The following is a 20,007-nucleotide window of genomic DNA, read 5'->3' as shown; positions in this document are numbered from 1 at the left end:
AAAGTAGAAAATCATGGGAATACATGATAGGGCAAAAGCGTATAAGCTAAAGATAGTAACTGGTGGAAATTTAGCGAGGCCTGTTGGTTGGGACTCCTCTCTCAGTATTGCTTCATTTTGGGAGATAACAGTGCTGGTGAGAAGGGCAGCTCTCACATGAGGATCTGAGGACCTACTTCAGGGAAGAAGGGAAAGGTCACAAGTTCCTTCCTTCACTGCTATTTCCCAAATGACTTCAGTTTAAAATATCGTGCCATATTTGAGGGTAGTGTGTCAATTGTCTAGCATGGAAGAAAACAGACAGAGAATCACAGAATGGAAGAGCTGAAAGAAACCTTAAGCAATCTAGTTTAACCCTCCTTATTTTATCAGAAAAGCCATCAAGATTAAAAGTTGGAATTCTCTCCAAGGACCACATAGTCTGGAGTGAAAGTAGCTTAGAATACTGGCCCAGGTCACTTTCATGATGCACAATGCTGCCTATATGGGTCGTTCAAATTCATTCTTTGTTAATCCAACAGATACTTATTAAGCATCTGCCTGTGTGATGGACACCTGCCTTAGGCACTGATTATGAAGTGAGGAACAAGAGAGGTAACTACATAGATACTATGTAGTTATTCATGTAACAGTTAACTGTGGTAACTATGTACTCACTGTAGTTAATACCCCAACGGCAGAAAACAGGCATCAAAAAATAAGCTAACAGTGTTCTATTGAAAACTTAACAGGTTAATGTGATACAAAGGACTAGAGGCCATCTCGGATAGCTGATCGGCAAAGAACTCTTAAAATATCTGAGTGACAACAAAGAGCCAAGCAAGATGGGGAAAGACTATTTCTGGCAGAGGGAACATCCAGTGTCAAGGTTGTGGAGCAGAAACTTAATTTTGGAGGAACATCCTGAAAGCTAGTGAGACAAAACCTGATAATGAGGGTGACAGGGTAGATGAGAGAAAGGCAGGCAAGGACCAGGTCAAGCTCTGAAATTACTTTGTGTTACATGTAGCTATATCCATCTGTATTTATGTTTGTGTTGACTTCCATGTTGGAATGTGAAATGTTCACAGAGACAGATGTATTCAATAAACAAAGCACATGGGGCACATGGGGCACCTGGGTAGCACAGTTGTTAGGCGGCTGCCTTCGGCTCAGGGCGTGATCCTGGCATTCTGGGATCGAGCCCCACATCAGGCTCCTCCACTGGGAGCCTGCCTCTTCCTCTCCCACTCCCCCTGCTTGTGTTCCCTCTCTCGCTGGCTGTCTCTCTGTCAAATAAACAAAAATCTTTAAAAATAAATAAATAAATAAATAAACAAACAAACAAAGCACAATATTATCAAGTAAACATGAACTGAAATCTGTCCCCCTGCTTCATGTAGAAGGGTTGGATTCAAAGAAATCAAATCAACAAATATGAATGGATTATTGGCACTCATCAGTGATACTATGGAAGGCTTTATAAAGTGAAGGCTTACAAGGGCACTTCAAGATAGAGATGGTATATTTCAACTAAGTAAATGAGATACTTCCCAGCATGGGAGAAGCCAAATAGTATTTCCTGAGCATGCTCTATGTACAAAGCACTCTAATTGCTGCTTTATCGACAATATCACTATTAATGCCCCACTAAACAACTGAATGTCAACCGCACTCAGGTGTTAAGGAACTGGCTCAAGACTGCACTCTTAGCAGAAGAATGGTAACTATACACTGGTCTGTCTGCCTCCAAAGGTCACATTTTCCTCCGTTTTGCCATGTGTCACTCACAAGGATAAAAAAATAACCTGCATGAATCACATCGTTTCTAAACAATTCGTTCTCTTCCTGTATGAAATGACATGTGGGACTAGATGATCTCAAAAATCCTTCTTACCTCTAACATTCTGTAATCCTGTGGTTCTAGTATATTGGCAGGAACAGTCCACCCCCATTCTTGCAACCCTCTGCACCTGGAAATTTCCTCCTTCGTAAGTTGTACAGCAGTTGCTACCCATGAATGAGAAATGCTTCCTTCTACAAAGAAATCAGATTCTTGCCTATACTTGCTGAACAACAGAGAAAGCAAAGAAATTTCCCCCTGCTGGTAAGGGGAGCACAGTAATGGGGGTCAGTATTAGTCGATAATGTTTCACTCCTGTTTATCTCCTACTCACTAAATGGCTATCAACCACTCAAAAGTCATTCTCAACCATGTTTGTATGTTGAGACATGATGATAAAATTCACAGATGAACTTTAAGTACTGCTCTCAGCAGCTCAATTTGCAAATGTCAGTACTTTCCCTCTCCGTACTGGGCTCACCTTCTTCAGTTCCAAGTTAAATAGCAACAAACACAAAATTTGCTTCTAAGCACAAACTGTTTCTGGGGAGTAAAATTCTCTGCCTTACAGACTTCTTTACGAAAAAATAAAAGATTCCATGGCATATCATAATTATGTCAGTAAGTCAAGTTTCCAGATTTGGTGTGTAGTTAGCTAACCATTTCTCCTTGAATATTAAACAAATTAGACTTATTTTAATATTCAGGAACAAAAATTAAACATTTGAGTGTTAGTAGTCATTATTTATAATATATTAAAGTATCAATGATAACATACATCATAATGAAAGATTCAGTTCTGGCTATTCTGTAAGGCAATGGTAGGACTAAAAAAATCCAGCATTCTTTCTAGACACTGTTTTCCTTTATGTGTAGAGCAGCTTTTCTATGCTCTGGGAAAATCCTCTGAGTCTTCCAAGTCATCATTTGTAGTAAATAGTTGCTGTTTTTGGAAGCTCAGCATCCTGCATGTAGGTTTTCCTTTAGAAATCACTCTAGCTCAATCCTGTGTGCCAGTGGCTCATGTGGTTCAAGCAGATTATACCTCCAGATTCAGGAGCAGGCATGGGATACCTTGCCAAGCAGCATATTCTATCCTAATAATAGTGATGGGCACATAATCCAAGTCCAATCGAACTTAATCCCCAGTTTGTTGCTGAAGAGTTCAAGATAAAGATGTTCTCTTTCCCTAGAAAATGTACATCTACCTAGAACTGTTGGGAACCATCTTGTCAACACAGGTTAGACTTTACTTGAGTGCAAACAAACATAGGAGAGAAAAGAGGCAGAGAGAGTTTGCTAAGTCTTCATGACCAACTCTGAACTCCTGGATCTACCTGTACCTAAGCCTACTTGAACTTTTCAGGTAGTTGAGTCATACATTCCTTTTTTACTTATATTAGTGTTTTCCAATGTTTGCAACCAAAAAAATTTTAAATATCCCATTTTATACTACCACGTTAATATCCTTCAATTTGAAGAATTCCATGAAAATCAAACAAGTTTGTCCATAAAACAGATAGACAAGTAAAATCTTAGCCAGTAGGAATTTTTTTCTACCAAAAGAAAATCTGTTTATAGAATTACTCTAGAAGGAAGTACATAGGAGTATCTACATTCCTATCTCTAGGAGCAGAAGAAAATTATATGGCTATTTGTTTTTATAAAAAGGAGTTCCTCTATCTCGACCCCATCCTTCCTTTTCACTTTTAATGTCACTAACACATTTTCTAAAAAAAAAAAGTATCCAAATTATGTGTGCATATAATACGTTATCCCATGTAAGAACAAAAATCTTCCCACTAGACCATGTGTGCTTTGTCTCTAAATAATTGTACAATGTGGCAAAATTTATTTTTCAGTCTTCTGGGAACCATAATATTACAGGCCATTAATCATTAGTAAGTCTAACTGCAAAAACATCCTGAATCTGGAGGTCTTAACAAGCGGTGAGATTACAGTCCTTTTGGAGAAAGATGGGCTGATAGAGAAATATAAGCCAATACACAGTGCCACGAAGGCAAATCCCATGTAGCCCATCCAGGGAAATGTTTCAAGAGATAACATAGAGAACAGATGAGAAAAGCAGTAGATATAATCTGATTAATATTAAATAGGTCAAAAGGTGACAATAATGACACCGTGCATTTATTAAGAAGGACCCATTCTCCAAAAATCACAAAGCACTTTGCCAACTCTAAATCAAATACTGGTAGCCACCAGTGGCAATGAAAGGCACGATTCTTATTTTTCCTGTATTACAGACCCAAAGCACTCAGATTCTAAGAGGTTAGCCCAATAGAGGCATGTGTTGTGGAATATCTCTGATGAGACATTAAAAGACAACCACTGGAACAAAACATGACAGAAAAGAAAATAACAATCTATACAACAGAGGAATATATTTTGTTCAACAATTATTATGGTGTATAAATTTTTTAATGTACTGCATTTGTATGTTCCTGTAGTGACCAGAAGGAATTGCCACCATTTAAGAAATACTACTTTTATAGTGTAATATTATAAGTTTTGTGACATTAACTTATGATACGATCAGAGTTTACTGACCTAAAGGAAGTGCATACTCTGGGGGATAAAGTAACATACAGATTCATGCAGAAAACCTCATAGTAGGAAATGTAGTTGGCATAAAGATATATATGATTAAGCTTCTATGAAACAAAGGTGAGCTACTGTGTCTACCCTGTGGTAGTAGAATAGGAATACACATAGAACTCCTGAGCAAGAAATTGTTTGTTTGCACACCAATTTTCCAGAGCACATCTTGGTACCACCTTACATTAGTGTAAGGTGGAAAAGCTGTGTGACAAGATTGAAATGATGAAATCCTGAGATTTCTGCTACAAGGTAAAATTGGAAGTAATGATCACTGGAGAAAGATGGTTCAAATAGATATATATGAGGTTATTAGGATGCCCAAGAGGATAGCCAACAGAAAGCCATTACCAAGAAGGATCATTAAAGGTGATTTGTGGGAACAGCCCAAGTCTGAAATAGCATGACTGTCAAATTCAGTGGGCCCAAACAGTTCAAAGAAGCCTAGATTTTATTAGTTTGTCAATTAACTTAGTTTTATGAAATATTTTTAAACATTACCTATGTATCACCTAGTAAAATTTTTTAATTAATATTTTTAAATTAATTAAAATCAGTGGTCCCCATGTACTTTAGAAACCACATCATTCTTTGAGTACTATCTATTGTAAATTTTTAGTGACCATTTAATTTTGAAACTTTGAAATACCAAGAAAAGGTTTATTCCATTCTCGCAGCTGAGACACATCCTCAAATTCTATTATTTAAAGTACATTAAAGGGCACCTGGCTGGCTCTGTCAGTGGAGCATGTGACTCTTGATCTCAGGGTTGCTAGTTTGAGCCCTATGTTGGGTATAGAGATTACTTAAAATAAAATATTTTTAAAAAATAAACAAAGTACATTAAAAGCTACAATCTATAAATTAACTAAAGAACACATTTTCAAGGACAATGTAAACTCAGAGGAGGATCTCACCATTGATCTCACAAAGTTAATTCTCAATTATTGGAGGATTTTAATATCATTGTTAAGAAACAGTCTAAATACTGTTGAAGGAAGAACAAATTTACACTACCTCTCTATTTTCTGGTGGCCTGCAGAGGGCATTGTTATACTTGCAAGCCCAGAGGGGCATCACCTCCATCTTATTCACATGGAACACAAATCCAATGTATCAACTACGGCCTATTCGGGATTCACAGCTTAGATCCAGCTCTACAGTCACTCATATTCATAATTCATTTTGCTTCCCTAATCTTGAGTACCCTGGGGCCAGGTATCATTCTCAGACTCAGGTACAACTCCAGTCTACAGCCTTCAACCCTAAGTAATCCTGAGTTTGTCCAGGTAGTTGGACCATCCATCTGCCTTTGCACAACTATGTTCCACACTGAAAGCACTACCCTGTCTCCAGAATGCCAGTTTGAGGTCCAGACATCATGACTGGTTTTCCACAGCACCTCTCCCTGATGCCTAAAACTTCCTTCTATACTCCGAGCACTGACTCTGGTTCTTCATCAAGTGAGGCAGCCTGGAATCAAAACATGAAAAGTGTCTAGGAACATTTGAGGCATGCTCCAACATGGAAGGAACTCAACATGCTCAAGGAACTGTTGGGAGATCACATAGTCCATTTAGCAACGTAACTTCTAAAATAATAATAATAATCTCCAACCTGAACCACCTATACTCATGGATCTGACATTAAGATGTTTGAAATCCCCCAAGAATCCAGTGTTATTTCATGCTACAAACACACTTTCAAAGCAAAAACATAAACTCACATATTTTTGTAAATGTTTTTAGAAGAATTTTCACCACAAGAATTTACGCAAAATGGGCTTGGTTTTTTCTTTTGGGTTTTTTTTTTTTTTTTCCTTAGGAAGCTCCATTTCCATTTTCTAAGCATTCTAGTTAATTGTAGTTTAAAAGTATATATGTATTGTAGTTATTGTTGCTGAATTATAATATATCCAAAACTTAACTGTATACAGCAACAATCAGAGAATCTCCAATATAAGGAACATATAACCAAGAATCATGAAATATTTTAGGAAAATCAACACCACATGAGTATCAAATAGAGGAAAAATTGACACATGAAGAAGTTGAAATCCTCATATATTCCTGTGACATATTAAAACTGTATGGCCGCTCTGAAAACGTTTTTCACAGTTGCTCAAAATGTTAAACCTAGAGTTACCATATGACCCAGAAATTTCATTCCTAGGTATATACCCCTGAAAATTGAAGACATGTGTCAACACAAAAACTTATAAATGTTCACAGCAATATTATTCATAATAGCCAAGTGTCCAACTGATGAATGGATAAACAAAATGTGGTATATCCATACAACGCAATACTATTCAGCAATAAAAAAGAATACAGTTTTGATACATACTACAACATGGATGAAACTTGAAAACATTAACATAAGAAATCAGTCTTTAATAATAAGTAACACACATACACACAAAAGACAGAACACTGCACTTATAAAATAAAAGCAGGAAACTATGAATAGAAACAAATTAGAGAAGATATAAACAAAAATTTGTCACTGAGACAAACAGACCAATGGAACAGAATAGAGAGCCTTGAAATAGATCTACATTAATACAGTCAATTGATCTTTGACAAAACAGGAAAGGCAATATCATGGAGAAAACCTAGTCTCCTCAACAAATGGTGCTGAAACAAATGAACGTCTACATGCAAAAACATAAATCTAGACACAGACCTTACATCTTTCACAAAAATTAACTCAAAATAGATCACAGACCTAAATGTACAATGCAAAACCATAAAACTCCTAGAAGATAACCTAGGAGAAAATCTAGATAACCTAGGGAATGGCAGTAACTCTTTAGATACAACATGAAAGGCACAATCCATGAAAGAAATAATGGATAAGTTAAACTTTATTAAAATTTAAAACTCATGCTCTGAGAAAGGTGTACCAATAAAATGAGAAGACAACCCACAGACTAGGGGAAAAAATGTTTGCAAAAGACACATCTAGGGGTGCCTCGTTACCTCAGTCATTTGAGCATCCAACTCTTGATTATGGCTGAGGTCATGAACTTGGGGTTGTGAGACTGAGCCCCACATTGGGCTCCCTGCTCAGCAAGGAGTCTGCTCTTCCTTCTCTCTCTCCAATTCTCCCTCTGCCCCTCCCACTCATGTTCTCTCTAAAATAGTAAATAAATCTTTTTTAAAAAGACACATCTGAAAAAGGACTATTATCCAAAATAAATGAAGAACTTAAAAGTCAAAAACAGGAAAACAGACAATCCAATTAAAAATGTGTGACCTTGATACTGCGCCAAAAAGATATACAGATGGCATTAAGCAGATGAAAATATGCTTGCATCATATTCCATACCAATGTAAACTAAAACAATAAAGAAACACTACTACACATCTGTTGGAATGGCCAAAATCTAGAACACTGACAACAGTAAATGCTGGTGAGGATGTAGAACAAGAATTCTCATTCTTTGCTAGTGAGAACACAAAATGGTATGGCCACTTTGGAAGACAATTTGGCAATTTCTTATAAAACTAAACATCTCTTATCATACAACCCAGCAATCTCACTCCTTGGTATTTATCCAAAGAAGGTGAAAACATACCCACAAAAAAATCATCTGCACACAGACATTTGTAACATCTTTATGCATAATCGCCAAAACTTGGAAGCAACCATGATGTCCTTCAGTAGGTAAATGGATAAATAAACTGTGGTACATCCAGATAATGCAATATTATTTAGCACTAAGAAGAAATGAACTAAAAAGCTATGGTAAGACATCAAAGAAATTGAAATGCATATTAGTAAATGAAAGAAGGCAATCTAATTATATGACATTCTGGAAAAGGCAAAACTATGGAGACTGAAAAGATCAGTGGTTGTCAGGGTTGGAGGGTAAGGGTAAGAGGAATAAGGAGGTTTTAGGGCAATGAAAATACTTTGGATGATACCATATTACTGTACTTAAAATATTCCATATTTTATAGATGTTAATATGATTATATAATATATTTATAATGAACAAATATGACTTACTACATAAAACTATATTTTATATATGTTACTATAATAATATAATGATGGATATATGTCATTATACATTTGTCCAAATCCATAAAATGTATAATAACAAGGGTGAAACTCAAGGTAAACTACAGACTTCGAGTGGGTAGGATATGTCATTGTAGGTTCATCATTTGTAACATATGTACCTCTCTGGTGGGAGATGTTGATAATGGCAAAGACTATGCACATGATGGAGGCAAAGATATATAGGAAATCTCTGTACCTTTCCCTCAATTTTACTGTGAGCCAAAAACTGCTCTTACAAAAATAAAGTCTGTTAAAAAAAAAAAAACACACACTGAAATTAAATCCTCATTATGTGATCTAAAATCAAAATGGACAAAGCTAAAAATTAAAATAGTCAACTGGAAAATATAGCCAAACAGAGCATACCACAGGATAAAAACTTCAGAGATTAAGGAAGAACCAAAAAGATTTGGAAGACAGATCCAGAAACTTTAAATTTGTCTAACAGCAGTGGAAGAAAAACAGAAAAGAGTAGGATGGGTAGGGAACACAACACACACACACACACACACACACACACACACACACACACACTTCTGGCAAGTTTTCCTAATGTCAAAGTTAAGATACAAACCCTACGGGTGCCTGGGTGGCTCAGTCAGTTAAGCATCTGCCTTCAGGTCAGGTGGGGATCTTGGGGTCCTGGGACCGAGCCCCACATCGGGCTCCATACTCAGTAGGGAATCTGCTTCTCTCTCTGCCTCTCCCCCCACTCATGCGCTCTCTCATGCTCTCGCTTTCTCTCCCTTTCTCTCAAATAAATAAATAACGTTTTTTAGAAAGATACAAATCCTAAAAGATTCCAGAGAAAGTTCTGCTTCTATAAGAGCACTGCCTATACATGCGCTACAGAAGATCCCTTGATTTAAAAGCAGCTCTAGCAGTTCCACTCCATTTTTCCTCAGACCAACTATTCCAGAGAAGACTCTCCAAAACTCAACACACCTGGGTACCCAGGACCATTTGGGTAAGATTAGTACCTTGTGTTCCTTTAGCCCTAATCAGCCTCTCCACACAGACAATATGCAGAGTGCCTATCATATGCCAGATGCTAGGCAACAATGATAGCTCTCCTCTCTATCCTCTCCTTTTCCTAAACCTTTTGGAATATAGTATTCCAAAGACTATGTGGAATACACCTCTGGGTTATTCCCCAGAGAGATGAAGAAGCTTGAGTATTTATCTAATAACTTCCGAACTTCATTGGTTATGGGGGTCACTTTGGAAGCAAAAGCTCCACAGGATACCCAATCTGGTCTGTACAAAGGCTAAGAACACCCTCCCACAGCTAGAGAATGTGCTCATGCGGAGAGAGGCAGGAAGCTTGCCCTATGGATAGTAACTGTCTGCAGGTGACCTCCAGGAAAACTGGGGGATCTGGGTAGATGAGTGCTTCACATATATTAAGCACAAAGCTTACATTAAGCACAAAAAAAGCTCAGAGTCATCACCATACTTAACACTATCTTGGATCAACACAATTAGACTAGAAATTGGAGGCATAAGACTGAAAAGAGGCAAAGCTATCTCTATTTTGAGATGAAATGATTTTGTATCTGTAAACTCAATAAATCAACTAAAATACCACAACAAAATATAAGATAATTCAGTAAGGTGGCAGGATGTAGAATTAGTTAAAAAGAAATCAATACACTCTATATAATAAAAAAAAAATTAAAAGATACAATGGAGGGAAGAACCTATTCACAGCGAAGAACAAGCTTAATAAGAAATGTGCAAAACCAAATGACAGGAGGAAAAGAGAACTACTACCAAATGATAAAAAGTAGTATGAAAAAGAGATGCTATATTCTTGGAAAGCAAGACTTAAAGTCAATTCTCCCTTAGTTAATTTAATGCAATCCAATAAAATACCAACAGGGTTTTGTTTTTTTCCCCTAGAACTAGACAAATTGATCCTAAATTCATACAGAAAAATAAATTTTAAAAGAGCCAGGAAAACTCTGAAAAAGAGAAATTATGTAAGAATAGACCTACTAGCTATCAAAACACACTAATTAAAAGTGTATAATTGATGACTAAAGAGACAGGCCAAGTTTGACAGAATTTGACAAAATTACAGTTTTGACAACTCTTAATGCTGGAGTTGAAACAGGCTCAGGGGGAACACTGCTAATGGGAAAGTGAAATGGTATAACCCTCATGAAGAGGAATCCAGCTATCTCTACCAAAAATGCAGTTGCATTTACCCTTTGATGCAGCAATCCTACTTCTGGGAATCTATCCTACAGATACGTTTGTACACATATAAAATGGCATATGTATTTTGCTTAGCATTATCCTCTCTAGCTCCACCCATGTTGTTGCAAATGGCAAGGTTTTATTCTTTTTATGGCTGAATAATATTCCTGTGTGTTTGTGTGTGTGCACGTGTGCATGCACGTGTGTGTGTGTGTGTGTGTATTTTATAGAGTACACCTGAGATAATATAACAGTATATGTTAATGGCAGAGGTAGAAGATAATTCATTATACTATTATTTGTAATGGCAAAAAAATGGAGGTGATCCAACTGTCTATTAACAGGGTATTGGTTGAAGAAACTATGGATATATCCACACTATTGAATAAAACTTTGTTCACTATCTCAACTTACTGATGTAGAAAGATCTTGAAAAACAGCAAGATGCAAAACAAATTATGTCGTATGGTACTTTTTCTATCACAAAGAAGGGGAAACAGAAATACACATTTGCCTTTGCTTTCCTTTGAATATAGACATAGAAGAAAGATAACCAGGAATCTAACAGAAATTATCTATGGAAAGGAGAACAGACAGGAGGGAACAGGGATAGAAGCAAGAATTCTGAGAGCAACTTTTTATTTTATGTGTGTGAATTAGGTAAACCTATTACCCATAATAAGAAAAGTTTTGAAATATTCCAAAGAGAAAAAAACACACATGAACATATGGCCTAAAAGGAAATAAGAATCAAATTGATTTCAAATTTCTGATGGAGCAGTATCACTAATGTTTAAGAGAAATGGATCTAAACCTAAAATTCTACAGGTCTAATTATTTTTCTAAATAAAGACATTCTCAGACATATAAGATTTCAGTTTACCATATTCAAACTTTCTCTAACAAGAATTTCTCAAGACTGTATTCCAAAAATAAGAGAGAGACAAAGAGACTGGATATATAAATCAAGAGTAAGCAAAGACACCAACAAAACTAATTAAATGCAAATAAATGTTGATTTTAAACAAAAAAATTTCAACAACTTGGTACTCAGGGTTTGAGAAATGCCAGAGAAGATGGAAAGTGATAGAAGTAAAAATACATTAAGATTTTCACCTCATTCAGGGACAGGACAGAGGTAGTTTACATGATGGTGGAAAGATATACAATCAGTATGTATATAAAAATTACAAATGTAACTAATAAAAGAAAATAAATGGGACGTATAATTTACAAACCATCAGTGGAGGGGAAAAATAAAATAATCCAATCAACCAAAAATAGGCAAAAAGGAGGGGGGAAAAGCATAGCATAATTGAAAACATAAATAACGTAAGTACAAACACACTGGTAAGTATAATCTGGTGAAGAATCATCTATTAAAAATAGAAACTTTGAAAAGAACACAGGCGGTAACTTCTTTGACATTGGCTATAGAAACCTCTTTCTATATATGTCTCCTGAGGCAAGGAAAACAAAAGCAAAAATAAACCGTGGGACTCTATCAAAATAAAAACCTTCTGCACAGTGAATCAAAACTAATAGGCAACTTATAGAAAGGGAGAAAATATTGCAAATGACATGTCCAATAAAGGGTTAGTATCCAAAATATATAAAGAACTTACACAACACCCAAAAAGCAAATTATCCAATTAAAAATAGCCAGAAGACACGAACAAACATTTCTCCAGAGAAGACACACAGATCTAACAGAAACAGGAAAAGATGATCATCACTTATCATCAGGGAAGTACAAATCAGAACTACAATGAGATATAATCACATAACTGTCAGAATGACTAAAATCAACAACACAATAAACAACAGGTGTTAGCAAGTATATAGAGAAAGGGGAGACTCATGCACTATTGGTGGGAATGCAAACTGGTACAACCACCCTGGAAAACAGTATGAAATTTCTTCAAAAAGTTAAAAATAGAACTACCCCATGATCCAGCAATCACACTACAGGGCATTTACTGGAAGAATACAAGAACACTAATTCAAAGGGACACATGCACTTTTATGTTTTTAACAGCTTTATTTCCAATAGCCAAGATATAGAAGCAGCCCAAGTGTCCATCAATTGATGAATGGATAAAGAAGATGTAGATATATATACAATGGAATATTATTCAACCATAAAAAAGAACAAAATCTTGACATTTGCAATGACATGAATAGAGCTGGAGAGTATAATGCTGAGCAAAATAAGTCAGTCAGAGAAAGACAAAAACTGTATGATTACATTCACAGATGGAATTTAAGAAACAAAAAAGCAAACAGAAAAATCTAAGAGAGAGAGAAAGACAAATCAAGGAACAGACTCCTAATTACAGAGAACAGATGGTTACCAGAGAGGAGGGAGATAAGAGGATGGGTTAAATAGGTGATGGAGACTAAGGAGTGCACTTGCCATGATGAGCACTGGGTGATGTATGGAATTGTTGAATCATTATACTGTCCACCTGAAATTAATTTAACACTGTATGTTAGCTAACTGGAATTAAAATTAAAACTTAAAAAAAATAGAAACTTTAACACTACAATAAAAACTCCACAGGCTACATTTAAAAGGCAAATCTAAAATAAGACAACACAGAAATAATAAAGATAACAGTTTAAGGAAAGGCATACTAAGTAATTCTTAGTATCAGAAAAAAAAGAATTTTAGCCAAATGCACTAAAAAAACAAAAAGAGGTATTTGCCAAGAAGACAGAACATATGAACTTTTGGTTATATCTAATAACACAGCTATCCGGAACCAACAGATAATACAGATAAACAAAAATTAAGAATATAGAATATGTGAATAATCTAATTAACAAGTTTGATCTAATAGATATAAAATAGAACACTGAGGGGTGCCTGGGTGGCACAGCGGTTAAGCGTCTGCCTTCGGCTCAGGGTGTGACCCCGGCAGTATGGGATCGAGCCCCACATCAGGCTCCTCCGCTATGAGCCTGCTTCTTCCTCTCCCACTCCCCCTGCTTGTGTTCCTTCTCTTGCTGGCTGTCTCTATCTCTGTCGAATAAATAAATAAAATCTTTAAAAAAAAAAAAATAGAACACTGAACACATTAAAGAACATTCTTCTCAAAAAGTCAGGGACACTCACAAAAGAAAATTGATCACATATTAGGTAATGAAGAAAAAAATCTCATCAACTCCTATAAAGCAGAAATCATATAAGCCATATTGATTGGAGCCAATGAAATGAAATTAGATTCATCATCAAAACGATAGCCAAAAAAAAAAAAATTTGTGGACTTAGAAACTGTAAAACCCCCTTGACAATAACTCCTCTAAGAGAAAAATCAATATAGAACCTATAATTTAAAAATAATGACGAGACCACTGCAAAACCTGTAGGATTCAGGTAAGACAGTATTCAGAAAAACTGAAATGCACTCATCAACCTTGCTCTATTTCTTGTTATCTTCCCCAAAGAAACATTTACCCTGTGCATAGAGATATGCACAAAGGTTTTTATTGCACCATAGTTTGTCATGGTTAACATTCCCCTATTGATGGATACTTTGTCCTTACCAGATCTTTCTAGCTTCATGCTATGGAATATTATGCAACAGTTCAACAGAATAAACAGAGTTGTAAGTACTGAAACAGAAAAATTTTCAAGATGCAATATTAATGTATTAATAATGTATTAATAATGTTAAAAATTTTTACATGCAGACAAAAATTACAATGGCAATATATCTTTTATGTTAGAATAATCTCACAAAAATTAAAACTCATATATTTCTACAGGTACATATCTATTTTACAGAGAAAAATATCAGGAAAGATAGCTGTTGGCCAGTGGGTTACTATTACAGAAGAGAGTGGATAAGATGAATGATCAAGGGAACACTCAATTAACTGTACTGTATAATTGGTTTTTCTTACAACATGAGAGTATTTATATAAAATTTGTATAGTAGAGAAAGAAAAGTCATCTATGTGAATTACCCTAAAATGATCACATTGGATTCTTCTCTTACAGACAAATTTTGCAGGAACCATTTATTTAGCTTACATAATTTTTGCTCAGGCAAGTTTTGCCTACGAAAATTTTTATTGATAAAGATAGAGTTGTTTTTTTTTTTTTAACCATACAGAATCTGGGGGAAAGTAAGGCATTAGATGATTTTCACTGATGTGCTTAGTGATATAATATCAGATTTCTAAATTATCAAGCTAGAAAAACTGCTAAGATAGAAGGGGCAGAAGCCTTAAATAAAGCCCAATTTTACAGACCCTATTTATTAAGAATCATGAGGATAGCATTTGCAGAATAAATCTTCAAACCCCTAAGTCAATGTCAACATATTTTAAAGTCTGAATCCCAGGCTCAGCTTAAATACGAGGGTTTCTTTTAAGAAAAAATTCATCATTATCATTAACAGTGCAAGATAGGAACCAAAATGTAAACTACAAACACAAGAACAAAGACAAATGTTACGTAATAAAGTAAAAAGTATGTACCCCATTTCTCTAACTGTACAATGAAATATTAAAATAACTCTCAGATACACTGGTTGTTAAATAGGGCAGTGGAAGGGGGAATAAGAAAGATACTCTAATTTAAACAAAATTAATAAAGAAATGTTCTGCATGGGTTTTTTTTTCCCTGTTTCTACTTCTAATCATTTATCATGCAAATGAAAGCAGTAATGGAAAATGTAAAGAAAACAAATTCTGCAATATACTGAAACCCATATCCAGCAAGAGATAAGATTGAATATCAGAAGGAAGGGGTCTGAAAATTAGCTGTCTGTACAATAACTGGGAGGGAAAACTGTTTTATTTAGCCTGGAGGGATTTTTTTGTAGCAAACTGACTAAATTAAAATCCAGTCTATTAAATCCAGTATCATACTAGAAAATGCCTTTTCCTTGCACTTTTAGATAAATTTTCATTGATCTCATTTTACGCATGATTACATTTTTAATGAGTTGTGCAATATTTCCAGGCTAATTTTAAACCCCCTCTCTCCTCTTCTCCCCCCCACCCCCACTTACTGCTTGCTGGATTAACATTTCTGATAAATTGTTGGACCAGAAAGAAGGAGCATTACCAAGATGAAATAAATTACTTCCATTTTTTTGCAGCTCTAAAGCGATAATAGGAGAATACAAATGCCCACTGTCTAATTATGCCACATCTTCCAATTCATTTTACAAAAACAATTATTTTATTTTTATGTAATAGACATGTTACCTTGTATTCATCATAAACGACCCTGAACAGTGTATGGTCCATTAGAATAAAAAAAAATTTTTTTTCACCCTAACACTGATCAGTAAACTCATGACCATCTTAAAAGGAGCAACTTCATAAACTAAATATGGAGACAATTAGAAAACTGAAACACTAAGAAATAAGTGGCTTTTTTTTAAAAAGATTGACATTATTTAAAATTAACTTTCAACCAGAATACAAAATAATACCATGCATAAATGCTTTAAGAGACCAGTTCCTGTGTGAGACAAGAGACCAGAAGAGTACCTTGAGTATAGTCTCCCACTTTAGGAAAGTAAGGTCATTTTTCTCTATCAGTATCTTCGGCCCAAATGCAGGAAGAAAGATGATTTCATAGAAGCTGCTGGAATTCCAGCCTCTACTTGAGAAAGGAAGTCAGAAAATCCATCAAAATTGAGGCCCATGACCAAGACCTTTGTAAAAGGGTTCTTAAACATCTGTGCTTCCTCCCATGTTAGCTATCATGTAACTCCTTGATTTCTTGTGATGATTAAGAGCAAATTCTGGAAACAGATTAAAATTTCTAATTCAAAGAATGCAAAAATAAACAAAATAAAATTCAGTTCTAAGGTGCTTACAAGAGATACACATAAAAAAATATGAGCCTTGAAAGACTGAAAATAAAAATGTAGAAACAGATTTGTTAGGCAAATACTGACTAGAAGACAACTGGTGGTGTAGTAATTTTAAAGATTTTTTATTAATTTTAGTATCAAAGTAGAAAATAAAGCAGAAAGACTTAAGTGGAAAAATCATCAGATTTATACATAAAAATATAGGATTTATATATATTTACATATATGAAAAGAATATATATTTATATGCAGGAATATAAATATATATTACATATAATTATTTACATTAAATATTTAGATACAGAAAAATATTTATATATATAACTTCATATACACACACACAGTGCATGTATGCACACATGAATACACACATGCATACACACACGCATAGTATTAACTTGTATGTTCCTAACATAATATGGCTTCAAAACATAAAAAAAACTGACAGAATTATAAAGGGAAAATGGTAGAGAAAGAGTGAACATGCCAAATGGAGACATGGAAGATATTTTTAAAAGATACAATTGGGGGTACCTAGGTTGGCTCAGCTGGCTCTTGATTTCAGCTCAGGTCATAATCTCAAGGTCCTGAGATTGAGCCTCACATCAGGTTCCACACTCAGTGGAGAGTCTGCTTGAGATCCTCTTTCTCCCTCTCCCTCTGCCCCTCCCCTGCCATGCGCACTCTTTCTCTCTCTCTGAAGTAAAGAAATAAGTCTTTTTTAAAAATAAAGAAATAAAAAGACACAAATGAACATCTAAAGATGAAAACTACAATGTGTGAAATGAAAAATATATTGTACGGAGATTTGTCTAACAAGAGATTAGACAAAACAGAAAAAAAGATTGGTAAACTACAAGACATAACAGTAGGAGCTATCCAAAATGAAACACAGATAGAAATAAAGACAGGAAAAAGAATTAACAAAGCATCAGCGAACCATGGGGCAAACTCATATGGCCAAATACAATGTATCTGGCATCCCTGAAAGAATGGAAGGACAATACATATTTAAAGAAATAATGGCTGAAAACAGTCCAAGTTTGTTGAAACCATAAGCTAGTTTTATGGGTGGCAGCAACCAGAGATAGAGCACCATGAAGGCCTCAGGGATACTGCAAAAATATAAGATGATGGAGTACTTCCTACTCACTCCCAAATGCTACTCACTACACTTTACCACATGCCAATCTTTGTACCTAATCATGCCATTGCCAAGTCCTGCTTCTGGTACATTCTGTCTCAGCTGAAGAAGTTTTCAGAAAAAATGGTCTACTGTGGGCAGGTATTTAAGAAATCTCCCCTGCAGGGGCGCCTGCGTGGCACAGCGGTTAAGCGTCTGCCTTCGGCTCAGGGCGTGATCCCGGAGTCCTGGGATCGAGCCCCACATCAGGCTCCTCTGCTATGAGCCTGCTTCTTCCTCTCCCACTCCCCCTGCTTGTGTTCCTTCTCTCGCTGGCTGTCTCTAACTCTGTCGAATAAATAAATAAAAAAATCTTTAAAAAAAGAAAAAAAAAAAAAAAAAAAAAAAAAGAAATCTCCCCTGCAGGTAAAGAACATTGGCATCTAACTGTTCTACAATTCCTACAGTAGCAGCCATATGTACTGGGTATACAGGGATCTGACCACTGTGGGTACTGTCACTCAGGGCTATCACGACATGGGGGCCCAGTACAGCACATAGGCCCATCCAACCCAGATCATAAACATGGAATAGATCATGGCCAGTCAGTGGTCAAGCAGTTCCACAACTCCAAGATCGAGTTCCTGCCGCCCCCACAGATCATGAATTGACAGCACAGACCAAGCTTCACTGCCAAAAGCCCCAACACCTTCTTTTAGATGCAAAGCCCTCCCCCATCCTCATATCTGCCCAAATAAACTCATAGGGACAAAAAAATCCAAGAATCTTCATGAACCCCAAGCACAAAAAACATGAAGAAAACTAAGGCACATCATAATCAAAAAGCTTAAAGTCAGTGAGAAAGAAAAAATATGAAAAACAACTACAGGGGGAACATAGAGACATGTTATGTGCAGAGGAATAAAGATAAAGAGGACAGCAGATTGCAAATTAAAGACAACATAAGCTACAAAATAGTGTACTGAGATCTTTAAAATACTAAATGGGAGAAAGGAAAAAACAGGAAAATAGATTTAAAAAATGAAGGTGAAATAAAGACCTTCTCCAGACAAAAACTGAAAGAATCAATCACTAGTATACCTGAAATACAAGAAGTAAAGTAAGTGTCCCAAACAGAATGAAAATGATACCAGATGGAAACCTCAATGTACACAAAGGGAAAGCACTGGAAATAGAAATTACAAAGGTAAATATAAAAACTTGCTTTTTAATTTTAATCTCTTTAAAAGATTATCAACTGTTTGAAACAAAAATAAGAGCAATGTACTGTAGGAATGTGAACATACATAAAAATGAAATATGTTGACAATAGTTTAAAAGCCAGCAGAAAAAGAAGAAATGAAAGTATATACTATTGTAAGGTTCTTATACTGTAAGTGCACAATATCACTTGAAGGTTGACTGTGATATGTTAAAGCTGTATAATATACACCCCAAAGCAACCAATAAAATAACATAACAGTTTTAACTTATAAGACAACAAAGGAGACAAAATAGAATCATAAAAATAATAAACTAATCTAAAAGAAAGAAAAGAGGATAAAGGAAACAAAACAGAAGGGACATACAGAAAACAAATAACAAGATGGTAGACTTCAATACAATCATATCAACAACCACATTAAATGTAAATGGTCTAAAAACCCCAATTAAAAGCTAGAGCTTATCAGATTAGGAGAAAAAAGAAGCAACACCAAACTCTATGCTGCTGCAACTTTTTCTGAAAAAAGTAAAAAAGATGAAAATAATATTCTGTGTAAAAATTGAGAAAAAAGTAGAAGTGGCTGTATTAATATGAAACAAAGTAGATTTCAGAACAAAGATTGTCAGGGATAAAAGAAAAGTCATATCAGGGCACTTGGGTGGCTCAGTCCATTAAGCGTCCAACTCTTGATTTCAGCTCAAGTCATGATCTCAAGGTCATGAGACTGAGCCCCACATTGGGCTCTGCACTCAGCCTCTCCCTGTCCCTCTTCCCCTCCTCCAACTCTCTCTCTCTTTCTCTCTCTCTTCCTAAAATAAATATTAAAAAAAAAAAAAGAAAAGTCATATCATAATGATAAAGGGGTTGCTTCAGGAAGAAGACATAAAAGTCATAAATATTTATGCACCTAATAATAGAGATTCAAAATACATGAAGCATAGAACTGCAAAGAGAATTAGACAAATCCATGATTATACTCTAAGATTTCCACCCATCTCAAATGATAGAGCAAGCAGAAAATCAGTAAAGACAGAAGATATAAAAACACTATTAACCAACTTGATTTAATTAGCATTCATACACTACTCCACCCAGAGACAGCAAAATA

The 20,007-nt window shown here is 35.4% G+C and overlaps 1 protein-coding gene and 1 pseudogene across 1 annotated transcript in view; one reads left to right on the top strand and one right to left on the bottom strand.

Annotated features, from left to right (window-relative positions):
• Window positions 1-20,007, bottom strand: part of ZFHX3 (zinc finger homeobox 3) — a 1,297,849-nt gene that overhangs the window by 1,129,787 nt on the left and 148,055 nt on the right. The gene's annotated exons all lie outside the window — the stretch shown is intronic.
• On the top strand, window positions 17,649-18,393 carry LOC113251710 (60S ribosomal protein L18a-like; annotated as a pseudogene).

Source organism: Ursus arctos, unplaced genomic scaffold, assembly GCF_023065955.2.
Source record: "Ursus arctos isolate Adak ecotype North America unplaced genomic scaffold, UrsArc2.0 scaffold_19, whole genome shotgun sequence".
Taxonomy (NCBI): domain Eukaryota; kingdom Metazoa; phylum Chordata; class Mammalia; order Carnivora; family Ursidae; genus Ursus; species Ursus arctos.
Note: the sequence above shows the minus strand (reverse complement) of the source record. Positions and strands in the feature narration are given on the sequence as shown.